This window comes from Melanostigma gelatinosum, assembly GCF_949748355.1.
Source record: "Melanostigma gelatinosum genome assembly, chromosome: 7".
NCBI lineage: Eukaryota > Metazoa > Chordata > Actinopteri > Perciformes > Zoarcidae > Melanostigma > Melanostigma gelatinosum.
Genome location: NC_136640.1, coordinates 10040880 through 10056402, shown reverse-complemented (window position 1 = coordinate 10056402; position 15523 = coordinate 10040880).

Here is a 15523-nt window from a genome sequence, read left to right as displayed (position 1 = left end):
AAAAAATGCTCTCATTATCGCTGAAAAAGAACAACATGTCCTCATTTTCTCTGAGCGACGGAGATGTGGTTCAAAAGACTTGAGGATCAGCAACTGTGCTAGTCTCACATGGACCCTTCCCTAAGGATGTGTACTGATTGGGTCAATTAGCAGAGAAACCTTAATATAAAACATAGTGATCGAGCTGGGTTCCTCAGCTCCGTACCTGGTTTCTAGGTCTCTCCAGTGGACCCACTCTCACAAACAGTACCCTGACATATGTCTGGAGGCAACAATGCTCGGAGAAAACCCGGAGAGAGTCCATTCACATGACCGTGGTTGCACTCATTAGTAACCGAAAAGTGCAAACAGAACAAGTCCACTTTCCATTAACAAAGTGGATGCAGAGGAATTAAGTTGTATGGACTTTAAGAAGATGGCAACATTGTCACAAATGTTTGCTGTGCATCGTGGCCTCTTGTACAAGAAAGACTACTGAGGACAATACAGCGACCCTTCCAACTGTCCCTAAGTCATGTCACGCTTTACCAAACATACTTCTAACATCTGCTGCTCGCTCCATACGTCTGACATTCTCGAACCAGTTGGTCGGCGTGGGAAGTGAGGAATGAGAGGCGTAAACGAGGTTTGAAAAGGGGTCATCGAAAGACAAATGCCAAAAACACGAGTACACAGCAAACTATAACCAACAACAATCCAGTCATTTCATTGCAGGTAATATGTTTAGGACTGAAAATTATTCCCAGCTCAGTGCCTTTTTACTGCTCAAGTCAGGACAAATACAAGATGGGTTCATTTTTGAATATTTGAAAAGAAAAAAAACACAAGGAGCGCTTCATTTATCTTGTGTTTCTACTTGTTTTAAGACATTTCTTTATGACACTTTATATACACTGGAGGGTGCGAGATTTAGATGAGGGAACGACATGTGCCAAAGGTTATGAGCCACATTTGGGAGCAAGTCACGACAGCCACCTTATCGCACCAAGCCGCCAGGAGTCCCGACTAGCTGTGTCTTTGATTTTAAGACAGCCACGAGTGACTGGCAAGATAAATCAAGTGCTTCTTCAACAGTTCAAATATTTAAAATTCTATTCATCTGTTTCTTTGTCCCGATAAACGAATAATAAACACAACATTGTACTAATAATATAGTACGATACTAACTTGTACACATAGTCACAGAACGCATGCTTGACACGGTTCACTTTTACAGACATAATCTTTTTTTAATTGTATTGTTTTTTTACCACGTGGATATAAAAATACACACCAGCCCCATGCAAATGTCACCAACAGGATTCAAATTGAAGTCTATTAGTTGGCTGGTAGACTGAACATGATTTACTCGGTGGAAATCTCAGGCCTTCCAAACACTTCTGCGTAGCTCAACAACTAGACATAAGAAAATAAGTTTTGTCGAAGAGAAACTTCATAAACTTGGCATATTTGGATAATAACTTAATTTAACTTGCACTACATTGCTGCCATTGTTCTCTTTGTTTGCTGACATCACATAGATGTGACATCAGTGAAGTACAAATCATACATCAAGTTTATGTTGAATAGATGGCTGTTACAGGCCCACAAAGAAAAAAATAATTTGTAGGACGCATTAGTTTCCATAAAATATTATGTTTTTGATGTTCACAGAAAAGTAAATAGAGGTTTGTCAACATCACATCCCAATTTAAATGTATTACTGATAACAAAATAATTCTGAAATGATCTAGGTTGCTTAAATTTGAATAAGTGGTAGTACCTGTGCGTGCTTACCTTCTTGGCGTAAATAAGTGTTTTTATCAATTGTACAACAACATCACAATATGACTTAATAACTAAACTGTTAATGGCGTTTATTAACAACAGCATAACATACATTTGTGACAATGGAAAAACTCCAGCACAGGTTTAAATTCACCTTTAAATCACAAACCTTCACCAGGAATGGAAAGAAAATAGCATGATGCAATTTCTCTACATTTTGCCAAATAACACATTGGTAGCTAAACCTCTAAAATATCTAATAAAATGTGCCAAATTAATTCTTAGTCACCACCAGCACAGGCTCATCTTTCTAAGGCAAAGGATTTTTTTTTTCCCTGCTGACTTCTATGTACGTTCAGTTGTTAAAGGCAGGACCAGCACATGTTGACAGCCAAACACTTTGTCTTCGCACTGGCCTTGGCGGGGATTCAACAGGAACATATGCTGGCTTTAATATGTAAAGCACAGCTTGTGGGAAAACATCCGAATGATAATTTACTTGGGACATGAAAACTAATGTCCATCTGGTTGAAAGATTCACCCACGAAAAGGGTATTGTGTCCTCTACCTGAGATCGACACCAGCATAAGAAAGCTGTGTGCCACATATGAAGTGAGGAGGGGAGGATGGGAATATAAAATATTTCATTTTGACCTGCCAGTGTTTAAATCAAAGATAGTTCACAATGCTTGAAAGCTTTTGTCAAAGGTTATTATTGTCATACATAATTATAACAACTGTCATCAGATTCCCTGACAGATGGACTATCGGAAAGCTTCAAACACTTGCACATTTACAGCATTTCCTGTAAATGTCCTGAAAGATTTTGGCAATGAGAAGAGACATTTTTGAAAATCGTATCCATGTTTTTTCACAAACAAAAATAACTATAACCTACTTTTAGAATTATTTCCTGTTACTTTAAATACACTATGCAATATAAAATGAATAATAGACTAGTCAACGATAACAAGTCAAATTAAATTACTCAAAGACTTGGGAGCATAGTTTTTAGCCAAAAAATATCAGGAACACAATGAAATGTGTATTAACTCTGAATTAGGTGCCATTGTTAGGGGCAGCCTTGTAACCTGAAGCCTAAGGCATTGATCTACAGTATAAATTGATTTAATAAAGATAACTCGAAATTCAAGTCAGTAGATCATTTGTTTTGCTACACCTGTTTAGAAAGTAGCATAACATTTTATTGCTTTGTGGAAACACAGCCTAAAACGTTTTTGGGAAACAAACATTCATGTTTTTTTGTGATATTATAGAGAACCAGAATCTGCAACCACTACCTGGGACATCAGTGAAACATACGTTGTGTACATGCACACATCAGTGTTTCAGAAGATTGGCATATTGCCGTTTCTCTTCATAGTAATGTTGACATGCCTGCCTAAAAAAAGCCCAATAGGTTCAATATAATACACTAGAGAATGGTTCATCTTTTAACAAAAACCCATGAGAAGTGTCCGAGTCTTAAAGTTCCGGGAAAGTGGATTCTGTTTTGCCTTATTTTTCCCCCTGATAATAGAGTAAAGTATAACGAAAGGCCACATGGACAATTTGATAAAAAACATCAGTTTTCAGAGAGATAACGAAAGAACCTGTAGCTCCATTTTAGTCTACTCAAAATCCCATATGCACAATTGAACCGATCAGAAGTACCTTGTGTAAAAGCTTATTTTAGTGGGTCAAACCAGGAACATAGAACAAGTAACAGTTTGAGGTTACTCAGGAAAGAAGATGTATGGCAACACAGTCCCATAGAGGGATAAGTCAATACTACGCAGACTTCAAATGGAAACCAGAACGCTTCTGATGCCAAGATATTGTCCTGTTGCCATGAGGTTATACTGTACTGATCAATGCAATAAAAAAAAAAATTCTTTAGGTTTCCCATAAAGAAGGTTATTGAGTTAGTTATTGAGTTAGTGTTATTGAGCCTGGGGTTTTATATATAGAGACGCTTCAGCACTCTCTGACTGCCATCCTTGCAATTTTCTACAATGCATACGTGCATTTATGTGTACGAACTTAATCAAATATAGCATACATGTAGAGCAGATGTCATTTACATACAACTTCAGCAGTGCCTGAATTCTGTATCTCGGCTAAATAAAGGACATTACACCAGCGCTACACCCACGCAACTTGTGTCCCAACTCTCATGCCTCCAAGTCTGTAAGTTCTCAGCATAATGTTCAATGTTTGGTCAGATCTTGCTGTTATGAAGCTGAGGGGTTGCAGGTACTGGTTTTCTACCGTGTTGTTGTCATTAATGGACCTTTTTCTAGGTTGCTTACTCATAAACAGGCAGCCATCACAGTTGCAGTGGCAATACAACTGAGCTGTACTGTATAAGCAGTGTTAAACAATGAATATGAGCAAATGTTGTCATGAGCCTGAGGTAAGTCAGGGAGGGTCCAGTAACCAGTGAGCGAAAGCCAAAAACATCTGGAACTCCAGCAACATTTGTCTGTGTGAGTGTGTGTGTGTGTCAAACAATATAAGAACCTATTGAGATGTACAAACATAATAATTTGTTAATTAATGCCTATTGTACTTGTAACAAATCTGTACAATTTAGATCTATTTAATATATAAAACGATGGAAATTGTTATAAAATCCGCTGATTTTCTTTGGGCTATAATTCACAAAATGATTTGACGTAGTCACATGTTTCACTGCTTTGTTGTCTGTTTTCTATTTCAGATACTTTATGTCAGTATATGTGCCATCTAAAGCCAGGCTGGGTTTCCCAACATGCCAGTGTCCCACAAAACCTCCCCCACCCTCAAGTATTGTTTTTTTAAAGAATTTAGAAGAAAAAGAACGTAGATTTTTCCATTTACTCTGTTGTACTTTTTTTTATTACACATCAAATTTGGAATGGTTTTCTTAAATTATGGATTTATGAAGCAACTGAATGAACATGACGCTGTCATTTTTATTGAAAGACAAAGTTGCTTGACATGTTTCTTGCAGGACATTGTTGTAAACTGTCTTGTTGCCAAGATCAACTTCACCCCCATTGACTTGCAGTAGAGTGGGTCCAAGCTGATGGGAAACTGGTCCCTATTTAACATTTGCCTGGTTTTAACAGCAGAAACAAACATGGTGGGTGCTTACCATCCATGTCCAGGGTTCACAAAAAAAAATCCAGCCCTCCTTAAGGATGCATATTACTCCACCAATCTGTAAAGCTTCACCCACATGAGAATAGTAGCTTCCATAACATGTGTTCACCAGCTCACGTTAAGACTAATATAATTCAGTGAGATTTCACTGGGATCTCTCTCAGATGTCACTTTGGAAACCGCTGGTTGGACAGTGTTTTTAACTTTGATGTCATGTTGTAAACCTGCAGAGCTGACCCTGGACATGAACCCCGTTTGATTCTGTCGTTGGAATCAGGTGTGTATGTGGAAGAGGCTTGATGACAGCCGTTTGTTTTTGACTGACATTAAGGGCACATCTTCTGTCTTATATGATGTAAATAAATAAAAAAAACACCAAGTATCTTTAATAAGTAGAAAAGACTGTGGCTGTTACTACATACATTTACACATTTGTATATGACGGATGAGCAGGAACAAAACCTGCAATAACAGATTTTTTGTCCACTTGATGGCAGCAGAAACAAGTGTTGAACACAACACTGATCAATCGCTCACTTTTAAGTTGAAATGGCAAACTCGTTAACAAACAGTTGCTTATTTATACATTCAGTTTAGGAGAATCATCAGGAGTTATTGTTCTGACCACCTTGTGAATGTAATCCAATATGCATTCTCTTGTTGCACTGTATTTGGTCTCGAGCAAGTCTTGAGGGAAATATCGGGCTCTTTAGCTGCTAAATGCAGCACTATGTTCAGCGGGGGCGGTTGTGGCTGACGAGGTAGAGCGGGTTGCTCGTAATCGGACCGCATGTGGAAGTGTCCTTGGGCTGCTGCGGTGGAAACCGATGCTGTGGGATTGAACCAAAACAGTAAAGTTGCCAGAGAGCAAAAATAAATACAGCAGAAACTCTTTCTGCAATGTTGAGGTATTAGGCGACATTATGTAATATTCAGCAGAGCCCCACCCTCAGCATATTATGCTCCTTCACGACTGTCAAGGATTTAAACAAAATCCGTGCAAGTTGGTATGAACAATCGTTGCATTCGGTTTTCTCTGTCTTTGCAGGTTTCAGCTAGTCATCAGGTCCTTTGGTCGTGGGACTGTCAACCTAATTGTATCAGTTAATAAGCTCGAATTCTGCAAAATAGCATGCTTTTTGTTATCTGTCCCAGCTTTCATGAGCACCTTCTGAACAGTGCCGTGTGCGGTGGTGGTGGTGGAAATGAATCTTCCCTAACTTAGTCTCCTAGTACTCACTTGTCAAGGTGTAACTAAAGCTCTTTAAACAAAAGCACGTAAAAGAGAAGATGGCAGCCAACCAATCTGAAAGTTTAAGGAGGCTTTCAAATTGTGTTGATGATTCTCAGCCTGCATGCAATTTGCAAAATTAAATTGGTTTCCATGTAAACTGTGGTAACCAGCAGAGTTGTGTTGCTGTTATGTTTGTTTTTCATGTGCAGCTCTTTGTAGAAATCCTCTCACACCGTGCAGCTTTAATTAGTAATAACAGTCACGTAACACTTAAGCCAGAAGCCTGCAAAACGTTCAATGCCAATTCCAAGATGATGGTTAATTTCCCTCCCATGCATTCTAATAGTTCTCCCTCTTCTCTGCTCATTTTTTATCTTCTCCTCTAACCTTCCAGCCCTAAAATCTGTCCTTCTCTCCTTTATCTTTTACCCCCTCGCACCCTGTATCTGCAAATACATCACTATTACACTAATTGGCTGTGGGAGGTTTGATTATATCAAACCATCTTCACTACACAGAGGAGTGAGGATGGGCTGTGGCATAACATCGCACAAGCTTACGTGCTAATGAAAATCCCCCCCCACACACACACACACAGACACACACACACACACACACACACACACACACACACACACACACACACACACACATATATATTGAAGGTAGGAATGAAAGAGTGAACAAAGGTCATGCAATTTACACACTGTGCTTGTCACATTAACCAAATGAAGCAGGGCCGAGTTATGGGGTGCTGACAGTATTACAGTTTGTCAGGGAGTTGTGAGGGTGGTGTGGGGTTAATAAGGTGCGTGTATTGTATATGTGTGTCAGACCACTCTGCATCAGAATTAATTATGCAGCCATTATTCATGGGTGCATGTGTAGACGATGCTGTCCGTATAGCAGAACATTGAGTGTGGTTTAGTATGTTTTCCTTTCTGCTTGAGCAGAATTTCTACTGTGAGATCATGTTTTTCTTATATTTTACTCGAGTGTCACCGTGAACATATTGAAAATGTGCCTTCAGATCTTTGGAAGAAAAATGTCTAGAAGTTGTTCTGGAAGTTCAAGTTCTACACAACAAACAAACTCAACTCTTGGTCCACTTATCCACTTCTTTCAACCGTATTTCACAGTCTTCATTGGTGGGTCGCGTTTTAGGACTTCTTGTCGGCGCCGGCTTGGTAAAATGCTCCAGGAAATCTCTCACTGTAAGCAGACCTTTACATAGTTATACTCGAAGCCTATTTGAAAACAGAATGTATAACATCAAGGTCTTCATCAGATTAATATGTTTCCATACGCTGTAAACATGTAGATGAAGATTTATAAAGGACTGACCTTCATCTTCCTCTTGGTTCTTGTTAGGTAATAAACTGTCAGTGTCTCTCACTAACAGGGCGTGTCCACTCACTCCTACTACAAGACCACCCTGCCAGTATCTGTGTGCATTAGTTCAGTCGAGGGGCGTGATCGTCCATAATGAATCACTGCTGCCTTCGTCACTTGTTTTCTACTTTCATTTGTTCTCTCCCTCCCTCCATCTTTCTCTCGTCCATCACTTTCTACATTTCTCTCTCTAGCTCCCTCAATTCTTTCACATCACTCTGTTCCTCTTTTTTTCCAAGCCAAGTCCCTCTCTAATCAGCGTGGCTATAAAAGTCTCTGTTGTTCTGCTATTTTATATTTTTTACCACCTTTTTACATTTCAGCTGAATGCCAGTAACATTTAAGTCATCTGTATTCAGTACATGGCTCATGTACTGATCTCCTTATATCCTTCCGTAATCATTATAGTTTTGCTTGCGTTTGAAGTGTGACACTGTTCAAAACCCCAGAATTGACATTTTGATTATAGGTACACAATAAATACGACACTACAGTGTGGAAAAAGATGGCCTTGACAACCCTTAACCTACTGAAGGGGAAGCAAAAGACGAAAACAATATGATCAAGTGTAACTGTTGAAGAATCTTTATAAACAGTGAACGAGATGACAGACAAACTGAAATCTAAGCACACTTTATCCCAAACAAGCAATGATCCGCATATCCTGCCTTGCTCTGATATTTTGCACCACGGTCACCACAGTGGAAAAGAGATGAGCAGGATTGGGGATTAGTGTTGATCCACAGAGGCAACCTCACAAGGCCGTGTATCTGCATGTGTTTGTGTGAGTGCAAACAGTAAGTGTCTGTGTGGGACAGCTTGTAACCACCTCCACTATCATGCCCATCTCCCTGCACATGTGCCTTTTTACTCCATTTGGCTTCCATTAATCCGCATAGGATGAACAAAGTGATGCGTATTGACTGGAACACAAATGTATATTCTTTGTAGAAGTCTCTACAGTTACCCATACGTGAAATCCTTTGTTATTATTGTTATTATTATAATTATTGTTGCAGAAAATACACCATTAGCACCAATGTTGCAGAAAAAACACAATATCAGCTCATCCAGAGCATTTTAGCATCTTTCAGCCCCCATAGCTATCAAATTGTCATTTTAGGCTTTTATGTAAGACGTGCACGTCGTCACCTATTCTGTTTGGGCTACGGTTTTGAAGCTTCGAGTAAAGCATTTTGGCTGTCGCCATCTTGTTTTTTGCAACCAGAAGTGGTAAGAGAAGTATACAAAATACTGAAACAAGAGATAATACTCAATGTCCTCACTTAACCGTCTGAATTGTGTGTATTTCTTGTTTTCATGACTTTTGGGGACTTTAAATTGACTTACATTTATTTCCTGGAGAGTTACCCGACCCCAACGATAATCGCGTCCAGCCTAATCCTAACATGCATATTGTTCCCATAAGGAAGCGAGGCCCCTCAATGTGACTGTGTAAACAGATTTGTGTCCCTACAAGACAAGTAAAAGACACCCACACACAGGCTTTGAAGTCAATCCATCGCTGCTCAAAGGAACTGGAAGGTCATAGATACACAGCTGATAAAATAAACTGCACGTATCTGTGTGTGTGTGTGTGTGTGTCTTGTAATATGTGTGATTTAAGGATACGCTCTCAATACCCTCCCACTTCCTGGAACATCGTGTAACTTCATTATCATGCTCTCATTAGATACTCATTCAGACCAATCAGATTGCTCTGTAATCTGATCATTCCGAATATAGTACGAGAGGAATCCATTATTACTGCAAACGTCCAGCTAATTAGAACAGGGACGCACCACCTGCTGTGTGTTTGTGTCACTGTACATGGTTAGGGATTTACACTGAGCGAGTACATTTTAGACAGCCCTCGCCTCTTCCCTGAGCTGGTTTGGGTTAAAATTTGGAGACATTAGACATATATTGGAGATTTAGGAGAGTTCTTTTGGTCCTGTTGTGCGTGTTTGAAACAGAGAGCAGGCTTGTGTGTTCATGTGAATGTGTGCGGCCTCCAAAGGAATACCCGGCTCTTGCAAATTGAGAGCTATGGATGGAGAGACAACGCGGTCGCCTTGACCTGGTAATAACTCAGGTTGTGTGGTGTGCTGGGAGTTACTCTCACTTGGCTTTGATCCGAATGACTCAGAAAGCCTGGATGTGTTCTCACTCAAGTCTATGTTTGTGTGTAGTGAAGAGTGTGTATTTTCTGTTGTTTTAAGTTCTTTTTTTTTCACATATTTGTCATTTTTTGAATGCTGACTGTCTAACCTCCTTAACAAGAGCAGAAGAGGAAGACAGATGTGATTGTGAGGAGATAAGATTTGGTTATTTGGCAGATGAAGAAGAGCGACTTACAGTAAGTGAGTACATTAATTTACGGGACGTATACGAGATGAATGGAAATGCACAAAGGGAGGAGGAAAGGAGAAAAGTGATGAAACAACGTTAAGTCGTGGATCGAGAGATATGCGAAAAATGAAGAGAGTGAAAGGGAGGAAACACAAGACTCCCACACTGCTACGGGTGCACTGGTTGTTGTTGTTGGAATGGAGTCAACCTATTCCCCCGACAGCTGAGGGAAATGATCTTGGAGAGTTTTACCCATCATTTTAAGACAAATCTCATAGGCAGCGATTAATCATACAGAGACAACAGTGGGAATTCATCAAGAAATATATATTTAAGTGCATTTGTTAATTTCATTTGATATTCTTTTACATTTACCCATCGATCACACTGTAATTAGTACCCAATATGAGGTGAAAGGCGTGAAACACGCCATGTTACTTCGAGTTAATGACAGGAATCTGAAATCAAGGTTATTTTAATACATAAAAAAAAACTATCCCCACGCCTCATTACTGCTGCCAGTCACAAGATAACAGACTCCAATTAACATGGATGTACAGTCACATCTGTAACATTAAATACTTTTTTAATCTTAGATTTCAGACACAATTAATTCTTTCTTATCTAGAGTACTACAACTCAGGCCATATGTTGGTGGCGAGGTGAAACAAACAATCTTTGTGTGACTCAGTCTGCCAATCAAGATAACATGAAACCAAACATATTTTCTCTTTTAGCTTTAAAATCCTCTGATTGAAAACAGTTGTATATTTCATACATTGCCACCAAGTGACATTAGTGGACAGCTCATAGCTTTAAGGAACGGTGTTGATAGCTGCCTTAATTGCTGTTAAATCTCCTTTTCTTTTGCCTTATGTTTTGATGCTTTTAATGGTTTTAAAAGGACTGCACAATATATCGCCATTTCCTCCGGGACCGAGTTCGTACAAGGCGTACACTATAAAACGCAGATCGGCAGAGATCTTTTCCAGACGTGGTTTGTGTGCGAGTAATTGCAAATGCCAAATGTTAAGGTACTTGTCACCATGGTATTTGATCTCAGTTGTATTCCTGCTTTAGAACACTGTAGATGCATAATAATATAATACAATAGTAGTACAAGGAATTTAAATTATGAAAACAAGTGATATTTGCAGCAAACGATGAGATACATTTTATGCATCCTTTCCCTAACACATTTCCCCAAAATGACACATCTCTTTAGAATTCATATTCACTTCCAAAAATCCAAATTTATTCATAACTTAGACAACAGAGCAATGTTATAGTCTTGAGTATAGTTGTTTCCTTTCATGCATAGTTTGATTGCAGCATAGATTTACCACATAAAAATAAAAAATAACACAAGATTCAAAAATCATAAGTAGGTTAAAGGGAAAAAAGCAGATTGGAATTTACCCACAGGCCGACTCAAACTGTTGACAAAAGAGTCAATCTCCCCTGGCTGAAAGTTAGTTTGACCCGTCCACCTCCCCTCCCACCGACTACTCTGTCTCACTGTTCATAGTACGTCACTGGCTCTGAGTCCAGCATTCAAGTGGATGCGTTTAAAATGTGTGTCCACCACCACAACTAATCCATATTCACTTTCCATTGGCATTGTTTCCACGGAATGTGCTGTTAGGAGGTTGTGGTCATTTCACGTATTTCTGTGAGATAAGGCTACCCTGCAATAGGAGAGGAAAAACTGGAAATGACTTACATTATGCTGACCCTTGTCCCTTCCAGCTGTCTCCATCACACTCGTTTCTAACTTTTTCTCACAAACAGTTACAGTCGCTCTCTTAGAGAAACAACATGTTCTCTGGGGGACCGGTGCAGGACATGGGAGCCAGACTGAGGTCTAATCCACTGCGGCAGTTCTGACGTTGCTCTGACGTTAACGCTGTGTGTGTGTGTGTGCGTGTAATTTCCTAAAGGTGAATTGATTTCATGCACCCATGACCATTCCCCGAGCACTTACTGATCAGTTTCACTGGCTTATGTACGTGTCTGTGTGATAACCAATTGTTTCAAAGTCCAGCTCTGAATCAATTATGTTTAACTTCACAAAGTAAGGATTGCTGCTGTTATTGGCAACAAGTAGAGGTGGAGGTATCGTCTGTTTTTCTCGGTGCATTTCTTTTCTTTTCAGTCCTTTTCCTCTTTTCACACTTTCAATTTTCTCTTTATTTCATTGCACACGGGATCAATTTATATTCAGGTCTTTCTGCCAGAAAGGGTTTATTTTAACTCAAAACATGATCTTTTCCTAAACCTAAGTGGCTTCGTGGCAGAAAGCCCTGAAGGCAAACTGTCATTTCACTTTTTCTCCCTGAAATTCTGCATAAATTGCAACCCCCCCCCCAGCATCAATCTCCCCTCTCCAAACCAGCAATTCATGCATGACCAGGATGCTCCACATCACCAGTTTTAGAGGCTCTATCAAAAATAATATTCCTACTCACAGGCATCACTGTGTGGTGAGAGTAGTTTAGTTTGGTCATATCGCCTTTTTACTTCCTCTCTTCATCTTGTATGATCTTGCTTTTGTTTTCTTTTGTTTCGTAGCCTCAATTTCCCCTCCTGCTTCTTCCCCCAATTTCCTTTCCGGTTTCTCTCCAAGGAAACTGGAGTAACTCTCTTGTTGCTCTCTCCCACCCCCTCCTCTCCATCATGCCCTTGTGACTGATGCTAGAGTTCTGCCTGCAGCACTCGATTGCATTTGTGCAGATGGCTAGGAACACACACACACACACACACACACACACACACACACACACACACACACTGGATGTAGGTTCCCTACTTACATGGAAAATAGGGCAGCGACAGACAGTGGTTGTGATTAAGTTGTGTGAATGCGTGTATGTGTGTCCTAAGGATCTTGTTCTGCACATGTAAGAGATGGGTGAGCAAATGTGATCCTGGAAACTGGTGTGTGTGTGTGTAAGTAAAAGCCTCCATGTTGAATATTTGTTCTCGCAGCTGGAAGGATTAGATTCATGGTTAGGCATTGGGTTAATGTGGCATAATGCAAAATTCAACCACTTAGCAGATTGGAAGAAATCATGGAAGAAAATGTGCAAAATATGTGCTGCATAATATTTTCAGTTACATAAAAGTGACAAATCTATGTGCAATGACATACAATGTTCACCATACAATGACATTTATAACATAATATACTATAACCTTTTTGACTTCTTTTGACATGCAATATGACTTTTTCAACTATGACGTTTTTAAGACTTTTTGGGCATACCACGATAAGACTTTTTTTGACGTATCACTATTTTCAACATTGATTGTCCAACGAATGTTTTGGAAATACCATATTGTGACTTTTTTGACATACTATATTTTATCCTTTTAAATCGATTATCGATATTACCCTGATGTTTTAATTTATTCTCCAAAAGCCCTCGTCATTAATATCTTCGCACCAGTCTTGGACCAACAGGGCTGCAATAAAACCGGTGTCAAAGGATAGAAAAACACATCAATCAGACAGTAAATTAGTCTTTGGACATTATATGCATTTTCTGAGCTGCAAGTTAACTCCAGATAACAGAGCCTGTCCATAAACTATCAAATGACAACAAAGGTATGTCAAATGTATTGATCAGGAAAACAACACCACATCTTGACATCAATACAACTGCTGGTATTTCAAAAGTCGATAAGAAATTCCATTGCAACCTCACTACTGTCAACCAGACAAAAATGTCTTTATGGACAAACACTGTATGCAACACAGAGTTATGGGCAATTTGAAACACGGCGTTATTAGCCTGAGAGGAAAACAATGGTCTGTGATTGCCTGTAAACCTCAATCCCACTTTGAACACACACATATACACACAACACGTAGCACAAGAGCTCACACAAATACCCAATTATTGAAGCATGAAGTAGACATAATGGATGAGTCTGTAATCAGTACGAGCCAACAAGTGAAAACAAGCGCGAATGTTTCTGATTGGGTTGCGTCGGTATTACTTTGTATAAGTGTGTGCTTTGATTGTGTCAAATGTTTTGTAACTTTCTCATCATATATTGAGCTGTGCAGAGCATGTTCCAAAGCAGGGTCAAAAATGTTAATTTGCATCCTTGCTCAAGAAGATCATACCTGTCCATTCAGTATTAAAGGCAATGGATACGACGGTGGTATCCATCTTCTCATCTCTCTGCCAGAAAGACATTTCTAGATCGTGGTTATAAAGTTGTAATGCGTACCTACCCAGCCAATGAGCACACTGCTACTCTCTGGCGTCTTTATTTTAGCCGATTAAACCAAAAAAAGATAAATCCTCAGTCTAAAGTACTGGTCTCCATCCTGCATTAAAAAAAAAAGGTATCCTCTCTGACACATGCGTAAACCTGAGGCAACTAAAAATGGCCTCTCTCTAAGGAAAGCCTGTGTGACTCCAGTCTGACCCTGCTGCCCACTCTCTCCTCCTTCCCTGCTGCAGAGAACACACGATTTAAGATGGTGGAGAGGCTAAATTCACTCCAGCTGGAGGCAATGACTACATGTGTGTGTTTTTCAAGCTCTATTTTTTCCACTCAAAGCATTACACACGTGCATGCACACGCTCTACGACGTCCACTTGAATGACTACACTTTTCCTCCGACACAATGTCTACATTTGTTTGTGTCTCACATACAAACACAAACAAAGGACCTCATGAAACCATCCTCATAAGCAGGTTACAATACCATCACTTCCCATCATTACAAAAGCACAATCAATGGTGAGAAAACACCAAAACAGCCGATGGGAAGAACATGTGAAGGTGGAAGGAATCAAGAAAGAGGGATACCTGATCTCATGTCCAAGGTAGTTCAGGCAATTGTATATTTGTCTGTCAGAAATACAATAGCCAATAATATCCTTTTTCTGCTCTTAGGATGTTCTGTCTGTATTTGTCGATGGTTTTAATAGTTTAACACAAATTTGATTTCAACTTCCCGTAGGTTTTGGCATTGAGATAAGTCATTGATCTTGGTTTCACTCTGTAGCCAGAGGTACTGAGATTGGTTGTGTGTGTGCGCATTTCTTGTCTGTGGTTAATCTCACATACTGCTGCATCAAACTGGATTGTATTTCGCTGGCTCATTAATGGCTGAAAGTTCAAGGACCTCTCATCTTTGTAGTGACTCACACTTTTTTCAAAACACCCTTCATGGTCTGTTTCATACTGATATGTTGATTGACTGTTGACTCCTCATTCACGACTCTTATCCGGGCCCCGCTAGTGATAACACAGCTGAGTGCATCACGACCGCTCGGCTGCCAGAGAAACAGTGGGGGAGAACAGTTTCGCTCACTTTTATTGTTTTTGACGGTGTGCTTGACTGTCAGCTAACAGCGAAGGAACAACCAGGCCAAACACTGACTGAATCAACGCCGCTCAGCGGCCAGAGACACATTGGTGGACAACAGTTCACATAACACATTAAGTCGCGGGTTAAGCCGTGAGACAGAGCTGAGATGATGAAAAATGTCTGCAGCATCCACTTTGTGTGTTTATGTATCTGTTCAGCTCAGGTTGTGAGAAGGTACGGTGGCGTGTGTCATGTCACAAACATGGCGCATTCCCCACTGCCCGTACGTACCACTTGGC